The 9,872-nt window shown below is 44.3% G+C and overlaps 1 pseudogene; it reads left to right on the forward strand.

Moving 5' to 3' along the window:
- The first annotated feature begins 228 nt into the window (after positions 1-228).
- Positions 229-1,876, forward strand: LOC125549219 (annotated as a pseudogene).
- Positions 1,877-9,872: the final 7,996 nt, after the last annotated feature.

The raw sequence follows: 9,872 nt of genomic DNA on the forward strand, positions 1-9,872 counted from the left end.
GAAACAAAATTAGACCAGATCAGCACAAGGTTTTGAGAGATCCTGACTTTACGTCTTTGTTACGTATTGTCAACTCCTCGGTATCATATAACAAGAACCACTAAGCCCTACAAAATTCACGCTCAAGATCGTGAAGTATCAATTCACATTTAACAAACTCTGAGAGTAAGCAGTATAAATACATTCAGATCGAGTTGCTAGCCATTCAGAGAAGTCATCTTCCTCTCAGATCCCGAGCTACTATCGATCGAATGCAGAAAATGTCTGTCCAAGCCAAGCTTTTCCACAGTACTCCCAACAACTATGTGCTCCATCGTATTTTGGTCTCATCGCTCGTCTTGCTGCTGTCATGCACGGCGGTGAGTGGCCAGCAAGCCCCGCACAAACCACTGATCTCCCGGCTCGCCAAGGACCCCAACACCTCCCTCTACACCATCACCGTCAAGGCCGACAAGTCGCCGCTCCTCCTAGACCTTGCCGGCTCGCTCGTCTGGTCGACGTGCCCGCCCTCGTCGGTGCACGGCACTGTGGCATGCGGGTCCAGTAATTAGTGCGGCAGCGCGGCCAGCCAGCAGTGCCCACGCCGCTGCCTGCATGTGGGCGGCGGCCAGTTAGGGGAGTCAGGGTCGCGATGCGCCTGCGCCGGCAACCCGGCACCCGCCAGTGCTCCACCGCCGGCCTCACGAGCTTCCCGATGTTGGCCAACTCCACCGACGGCGCGATGGAGCTGCCCCCGGAAGAGTCGTTCGCCGTCCTCGGCGCGTGCGCGCCGGACAGGCTGCTAAGGTCGCTCCCCGCGGGCGTCACCGGAGTGGCGGGGTTCTCCCGGCGGCCGCTCTCGCTGCCGTCGCAGCTCGCCGCGCAGCGCGGCTTCGGAGGTAAGTTCGCCCTGTGCCTCCCCGTGTTCGCGATCTTCGGCGATTCGCCTGTCAACCTGTCGGCGCCATGGCAAGCGCCGGGCTACGCCGACTACACGACCATCATACTATACACCCCGCTCCTCACGAACCCGGCGAACGCCGCCGGATACTACATCCCCGTCAAGGGCATCTCCGTGTCGTGGCACGGGGCCAACGCTGAGGCTGTCCTCCCTAGCGCCGCGCTCGACCTCGACACCGCGGCCGGCACGGGCGGCGTCGTGCTCAGCACGGCCACGCCCTACATGATCATGCGCCCCGACCTGTTCGACGCGTTCGCCAAGGCCTTCGACGACGCGATTACCAGGTACGCATTCTTCGACCGCAAACCACGGCGGCGCCACAGGCAAGGAGTACTAAACTAAGCTCACTGACGGCTGCCGGGAATGCCGTGCAGGGGAAAGTTTACGACGGTGGAGCGCGTGGTGCCGGCGCCGAAGCCATTCAAGCTGTGCTACGGCGGCGGGTTCCCGCTGCTGAAGCGCCCGGTGCTACCGGACCTGCCGTACATCGACCGGGAGCTGGGCGCCGGCGCCACGGGGAACTGGACGCCTGTTCAACAACAACTACATGGTGCACGTGGACGGGGCGTTGTGCCTGGCGATCCTTCCGACGGGTCCCGGTGGCATGCCGGTGGACGGCGAGCCGGCGGTGGTGATCGGCGCGAAGCAGCTGGAGAACAACCTGCTGGTGTTCGACCTGGAGAAGCAGGTGCTCGGGTTCAGCAAGCTGCTGGACTTCTCTTTGTCCAGTTGTATAAGCTCCACGTTCTTCAGGAACTAGACAGCACACCTCTGACTTGAGCAGCCCAGCTCCATGTATCCAAGGCATTGTACCGCTACGCAGTGCACGGTAGAATAAGTTCTTGTGGGCGTCTCAACTATCAATAAAACCCCACTCTTGTATCCAAACTCTCATCGAGACAAATTCGGCAACAATCGGATTGGAGTTTGACAACATCCTATCGCTTGTTGTTACATGCATGGGTGCTTGAAGGTCATACCCGAAAAAAATATCTTGCTATTTCGCACCTTTTGTGCATATAATCACCATTTCAACTCAAGTTCCATGTCATATATTTTATATATTTTATATGATTTAACCACACACAATTCAACAACATTTTAAATCCATAATTTTTCAATTTGAATTCCAACCACATTACGTAAGAATTGAACCAAAATATGTTCCATATCATCGCAAATAATTCGTCCTTATAACATACAATGCGTCCTTTGATTAAACATAGATCGTCTAAAAGTTAAAAAAAATCATTCTAAACTGCACATCATCCAAAAGCAAAGTCTATCCTCTCCCACACAAAAAAGAGCAAAGCTTATCCTAAAGTCATGATCGCCCAAACACGTTGTTCATCGTAAAATGGTTAAATACGAACAAGTATGGTTCATGTGGAAGCACATGTGTGCTTCACGCGGTGGCATGAGTGTGCTATCGTGTGGAGCACATGTGTGCTTTGGAGAACAAGTATGCTTCACCGCATGAGTATGCTATCGTGTGGAGCACATGTGTGCTTTGGAGAACAAGTATGCTTCACCGCATGAGTATGCTATCGTGTGGAGCACATGTGTGCTTTGGAGAAAAAGTATGCTTCACCCCACGGGAGCACAAGTTACTTTGCTTGGGAAACATGTATTTCCTACTTATAAAGATTTGAGTTGATGGAGAGTTCACTCACCCTTCTTCTACGCTGTCACGTGGGACCTACTACATAAACAGCCGGAAAAAAAAATCTACGTTGGCTGTCGAACTGGAGTATCTCACAAATTCTTGACGACCTCAAGACCACCGTCGCTATGACCCAATTTACCTTCTTCCCCACTTAGTCCCCAATCGACATTCTCTAGCCGCCTCTCCTCTAATGTCCACTGGCATTTCAAAACACCGTCTCAACCATGGATGATTCAACCCACAAATGCTTCTCTCGCTACATCCCAACACCTACCGCCCATGCCCGCCACTATAGCTTTTGCTCCGCCCCGTCAGCTCCATTTTCTCCTCCATGTCTGCTCAGGTAAAGGCGAATATGAGACCGTTGCACTGCCAGGGAGGTGCGTGGGCCACCACTGGATAGAGGGAGCGGGGACGATGATTAAGATGCCTCTGATGTGGCTGATGCAGATTTTTGTTGAGGATGGGGCAGTAGATGGTTTCGAGAGAGCGAGCTAGTGGGATTGGATAATATGCAAATTAACTTTAATTAGAACTCTCATGTTGTTTTAGTGGAATATTTGATTCTCATGCAAAGCTGTTTTTTGTGGTATCGACAATATGGGGTTTAGAAATTAACTAGTGTTCGTTTGATTGTCTTTCCTATTAAATAGTGATTGAGGTATAGACCATACTACTTGGTATGCTGCATCGTTCAGTAGCATAGGTTTCGCAAACATAATTTATATGATGAAGCAATGGAAGAAAAATAATCCAGTCATTTGACATGTCAGGGCTCAATCGTCCTCTAACAGTTATTGGAATTTTAGTGCTCAGTTTTCCTTCTGGATATTTCCATTCGCTAAAAGGACTCATAAAGTCAAACAACAAGGAACATGTTTGGCGAGTCTGATTTCAGACATAGTTGAAGATGGACAAATGGGCATTGCACCTTGTAGAAAAGTAGGCCCTCTTATTAGGACAAAATCATCTGCCAATACACGTCACTATCTTTCTTGATATTGCTAATGTACTGACTTTATCATGTGCTAACGGTGAGTCTCGTTGGACTCCACTGGATGTGGCTTCTCTTTTCCTGATCTGGTCCATTCTTGCATTATTTATCTTGGTTTTCAGAAGAGATGTAAACAACGGACAAAAAAATAAGTAACTTGTAAGAGTTTTGGAAAGGATCCTACCCCTCCATAGAGGAGCCGCGTAATGTTTATAGATTGAGGTAGGAAGAAGCCTCTGCCATGGCATACAAGAAGAAACCTATGGCTAGGATTCGGTTGTTAGAGATAGAGAGGTACACGCGAGGGATAGAGAGAGATTGTTGAGATTACAATGCGTAGCTCATTGGCCATTTCTATCTATACTAGTTCATGTTGGAAGCACATGGTAGTAGTATTTGGGAGCACAGATTTGCTCCCAACAAAAACTTCGTCGAAAACTATTAACATGATACCTAGTTTTGAAGATCTCAGCGCAAAATATTTTGTAATTTGGGCGCACAGTTTAAGAGATATTTTATTTTTATAAAATGAATTTACTTATTTATACAAAATAGCACCCGAAAAATCCCATTCCATCCCTTCTTGCGCATAGGAAAAATTACATACAAAATTTCAGGTTGCGACAAGCGATGGACTGCATGTGTGCCACTTGTGAACACCAAAGGATAGGGTAATGTTTGCAAAGAATGCCCCCTTAATTAGTGAGTTCGCCAATTGTCGAGGCTACGCTAACAGATGGTGCTTGCAGGATGACTGTTTCATGGTCCATTTACATCATTCCCCTTGTTTTGTGTGTCTTATGTTTGAGAAATTGTTAACTATGTTATGCAATAATATTTGCGTATATGGGGAAAATGCTCGCCGTATGTAAAAATGTAGATTTACAAAAAGACAACATAAGGCAAAAAAAATAAGAGAAAATAAAAAGAACCAAAACAGAAACAAAAAGCACTAATAGAAAACTAGGGAAATAATGTAGAAATAGCATAGTCAGGGAAACAACAAGAAACCCGCTACTGGGCCAGCCTGTTTCACTTGCCTACAAGTGTAGTGTTATCCATTTGCTCACGCAATCCTCAGCTGCTATTATGGTACGAGAATGATAATTAATGCTAATGCCAGTTGAGCTTGTGCATAGGCTCATATTCTTTGTACTGTTACGACACGGGTTGGGGCGCGACTATACACTCCTTGTGGGAGAAACATCCTATACAACACTTCTGGTGCTGGTTGGTCGCTATAGTGCGTGAAGACGTCTACATGGGCCAGCTCATTTAGTGCTAGCCCTCGCTCTAATGCACCTTTTATATTTCTCACTATAGCCCTTTGCTCACGCCTACCCGATTTCCGCGGGGCAACGCCCAATCTGGGTTTCCTCTACAACGAAAGTCAAGCCGACGACAACTGAATCATACATTGTATCTGCCACTTCGTCCTCACCTCGAGCTTTAGTCTACTGGCTTGCCAAAACCGTCAACGCCACTATGTTCTTGACTGCTAGTATGGTCTCGTCCTTTTCTACATCCGCATAAACGCTCTTTTTCCTGTCCGCCGCGACCTCGTCACCAACCACCAACATGAAATTGACGATGACCCCAATTTGCATAATAATAAGCTCTACATATATTTGTGATAAAGTTTTATACTTCCCTATAACTTGCTTTGTTACTAATTAAAATTCATATTACTAAATGATGTTTCATTTACATAAAATTTATGATAATATAATTATGTTTTGTATTTTAATGTTGTAACTAGTTGAGTCGATATTGAGATAAATTTATTAGTTTTTAATTATAAAGTCTATAATTTATTTTAACAAACATGTGCCCAACATTAAATAACTTTTAAAAATATTATGTTAGTTTTAAATAACCCGTGAAGTTTATTTATTATATGAGCTTCTCCCTAATAGTAATGCAAGTGGAAAAAAAAACTACTATGCTCTATGGGGTTACTTTAATTTGTGGCATTTACATGTATTTTCGTGTGTTTATATGTTTTCACGCGAAACTGAGACTATCCTAAAATATCTTCGTGGAGGGTTCTAGAGGCTATTGATAAACTCCAGTGTGTAGAATAACTATTTTATGTTTGCGATATAATAACTAATAATATTATGGATTGTTGTATGGTTTTTTAGTTTGTTACATTTTATTAATTGCCTCAGTGCATAATTATTTATGTATATTTATGAGCACTTAAACTTCAAAAAGGCAGGCACAAATCATAGTTGAAGAAGATAAACCGGACACAAGAAAAGACATTCCCCAAGAGAAAGCGGTGTGATTTGCAGCGAATGCACAATATCTACATGGTCCAGAATTTGTTTGGTTGACTGATGCATTGAATTTGACCTCGGATCGATAGGATAGACCCTCCAGTGGTGGCCACGTCAAGACCCTCGAAAACTAGGCCAGGGCCCTCCTAAACCCATTTTGAGCCCCTAAGGCCATGTTCTCTGCATATATCGTGTCCCATTGAACCAAATATGTGTCCATCATATGCATGATCACCGGTTTTACTCTTTACATTTTGAGCATTGCATAATAGTATTATATTTGGTTTTCTTTGTTTTCTTTGTTTTCCTATGTCTACAGGTATTTGGAGCAACATCGGACCAAGCACGATTAAAGAGGACAAATATGGGTTCAATACGGAGGACTGCTAGCACGAGACATAGGCATTTGGGAGGCAAAAAAAATTCCAAAGTGCTCCAAATCACGATATAATTCCACCATCGCGTCCGCGTCGCTCTCACAATTCCTACGAGCTCAAGAACGTCAAAAATGAATTCGTATGAAAAAGTTGATCCTGTTTACCGAAGAAGACAAGAGCAAAATTCGGCATCTGGTACGACCGCATGGGATCGTACTAGCACTCGTACCGCCTCCAGACAGCTCCTAAAGTTGTCTCTCTTGGTAGCTTTCTTCACCAAGTTTGTCCCTGTTTGTTCTCATGCGATTCTTAACTAATAAGGAAGGGTTTCAGAGATGATTAGTCTCATCTTGAGGCCTTGGATGCATCACATCCCACAGAGGAGACCCGAGGAGGCCTCCTATATATGCACCTCCAACCCTAGCCACCGCAACATTCATCTACATCTATCATTCGAGATCAATCCCATCTCCATTGCTGCTCCAAAATCATCTCCATAGAGAGAAGAAGGGCCAAGACAAGAGGAGGAAGAGGAGACTCCGCCACCATGCTCACCAGCCCGAACCATCTCCATCACCGGCCGCCACCATCCCCCACGACTGCCGCGCCGCCATATGCTTCTCTCCTCCACTGTCTCCGTGTGGGCTTGTAACTTGTATTTTCCCTCTATGTTGTTCCTCCATATGTTTGAGCAGTTGTACTAGTTCTTCAGGATTTGGATGAACCCTTGTATGATTAGGACTTGACAATTAAATAAGCGGTTCAATTATTCTCTGTATATGTGTTACATTGATTTCCTACTGGTGTTTTGAAGAGCTCACTCAACATCAGCCCCTTGTGGACTTGAGGGAATCAATATTGGTGTGTTGGTGGGATGAGGAGGTCGGTAGTGATAATACTTATTTCCCGACCTTCCCGGATCATTGCAATAGGGATTAATGGAGAACCCTAGAGTTGTCGTATTCATGGGGAAACCCTTAAGCATCGTTGGGGTAACCAGAGTGGGTATGAAACGGTGGTGGCACAAGTGATACATGGTAACCGGAGTGGGTGTGTGTATCTTTATTTGACTCCGCTCATGCGTACTTATATTGAGTGCATAAGTATGTTGTCAGCGTCATACTTGTGGTGATAACTTTGGATCCCATGAGAAAGTTTACTACTCAAGCACCACTTCATTTAGTTTGGTCCCCTTTTCTTTTGTATTTTTACTTTATTATTCATAGTTAGTTACACAGCCCGTTTTATTTGTCTTCCAATTAACCGACTACTTCGGTTTTGGTGTGGAACTACACAAGTGACAACGTAGTTGCGGGGTTTGTGGTGCCTTCCTATTCGCTCCCTGTGGGATCGACAAACCTTACTTACTACGAAATTGCTACAAAAGCCATGTGCAGTTGTAGGATATCAAGCATTTTCTAGCATCATTACTGGGAAGCATATAGCACTTGGTTATTACTTACCCACTCGCATACATAGTTTATTTATGTTTGCTGCTACTTATACAAACATAACAAAAAAATTGCTTTCAGATGTATTCTATAGGAACCACCATCACTGCAGGAAAACAAATTGGAGAGAGAGAGAGAGAGAGGAAAATTCGATACTCAATGTCGATATTCTTTTAAAGGTATTGAAGTGGGTGATAAATTGGAGGCATTGGATATTTGCGCTCGAGGTATATTTGTACTAGACAATACACCACGTGTTATTGTAGGAATTGGTTGATGAAAACTTGGGTTGATACATGAGACCCAAAATTTAAAATACATATGACATATTATATTTGGTTTGTATAGTTGTAATAATAGTTATTGAATATAAATAGAATAATTGGATAGAAAACATCTTCCCATGCATGGTAGAATGGTGTAGGGGGGGGGGGGGTGGGGGGGGGGGGGGGGGGAGTTCCATGCATGACTGCATGTTGAGCGAGGTTGATCTTATCTCATTCATAATTGTATGGTGAGGTGGCATGCTTGCAGGTTGAGATAAAGTGGGGATGACTCTCTTAAGTATATTGGATACCCTACATTTTTCTGAGCATTGCAAGTAAAACAAGCATTTGACCTTTAGTTGCAAATATCACACTAACCTTGTTGCAGCATCATACAATCCTGATTGCTATGTCTTTAATCATGTTAAAATTATTGAGGAACTAATGTTATATTTTAGAACCTCTGAACTTATGATAAGGGTGAAGGAGCTCTCTCTACAACATAAAGAGGTCTTGAAACATATGGGATGGTTGGAGAATATCCATAATTGGTTCCCTGCCAATAATCTTCATAACTCTGATTTTATTGAATATTATGAGAAGCGGACCGCCGCTTCCCAAGAGGTTGTGTTGAAGGAACATAACCTCATAAAAGAATCCGAGAAAATAATAGAGCGATGGAAAAATATCCACAGAGCCACTTTCCAAGAAGCATGTCTAGGAGATAAGCCGGAGAAGGAACATGGAGATGAAGAAGGGCAAAGCCGCCTTACAACAAATCCTACCGATTATGATAATTTTCTAGCCACAATTAATGCCTAGGTTGATGATCATTTATGATTCATCATATCTACATTCTATTAGAGCTTTCATGGTACCTATGCAGACGATGCTTGAATATTCTCCATTGAACGATATTGCGAGAGTTGATGTTTCAAAGTTGTTTGTTAGGAATGAACTATAAAATGATGTTATAACGAGTTTATATGATTTTGTGTCCTTCTATGTGTAGTTTATCCAAATGGCTTCCTTGAGTATATATTGCTTTAGTGTTCTTGAAATGGTGTCATTGTGATATTTCTCTCATTGGTGATTTGCATAATTTGCTTCCTCTTGTAGGTGTGCTTGCTTGCACTATCTATGTGCAATATGTATTTCCTACATGTGCAAATCTATAACACCTAAATAGTTCATTCACACTAGCATATTTCTCTTAACATGCAAGTTGTCCACATCAGCAGCTCAACACATCAACATTTCCTTACCGGATTATAGGTGGACCACCATCGATTGACTAGCGTGCAGAACGACTGCATGAGTTTAGGCCCTGTTTGGTTCATAAGTCCTAGGACTTTTTTTAATCCCAACTTATAAGTCTCAAGTCCCTAAAAAGTCCCTACCTGTTTGGTTCCTGGGACTTAACATGGACTAAAAGACCATATTACAACTATAAGTCCCTATAAGTCCCTCCTTGAGAGTCTTATTTCATAAGTCCCAAATGCTCACTTTAAATCCCTATAAGTCCTTCCTGTTTGGTTTAGATGGGACTTATAGAGACTTTTTTTAAGTCCCTAAACCAATAAGTCTCTGGAAACAAACACCCTCTTAGTTACCAGCAGGAGGACCCACCACAAACTGACCACGGGCTCTTTTTCCCTCATAGGCCGACCACGGACCCTTCTCTCGCTCGAATAGGCCGAACCCATCGTCCTTTGGTAGCCACGCCGACCTCAGCCATGGAGTGGACGCGATACTGGCAGGGATTCTTACCGGCCTGGAAGAGCCAGTTTGCTAGCGACACTGCGTAGGGCCTTTGTTCACATCGACAACTAGTAGGAGCGTCAGATCCAGCTCCTGTGGCGGGTGCGGAATCGACAGCGTCTACTGCAGCAGTGT

The sequence above is a fragment of the Triticum urartu genome, chromosome 3, assembly GCF_003073215.2.
Source record: "Triticum urartu cultivar G1812 chromosome 3, Tu2.1, whole genome shotgun sequence".
NCBI classification, from domain to species: Eukaryota; Viridiplantae; Streptophyta; class Magnoliopsida; order Poales; family Poaceae; genus Triticum; species Triticum urartu.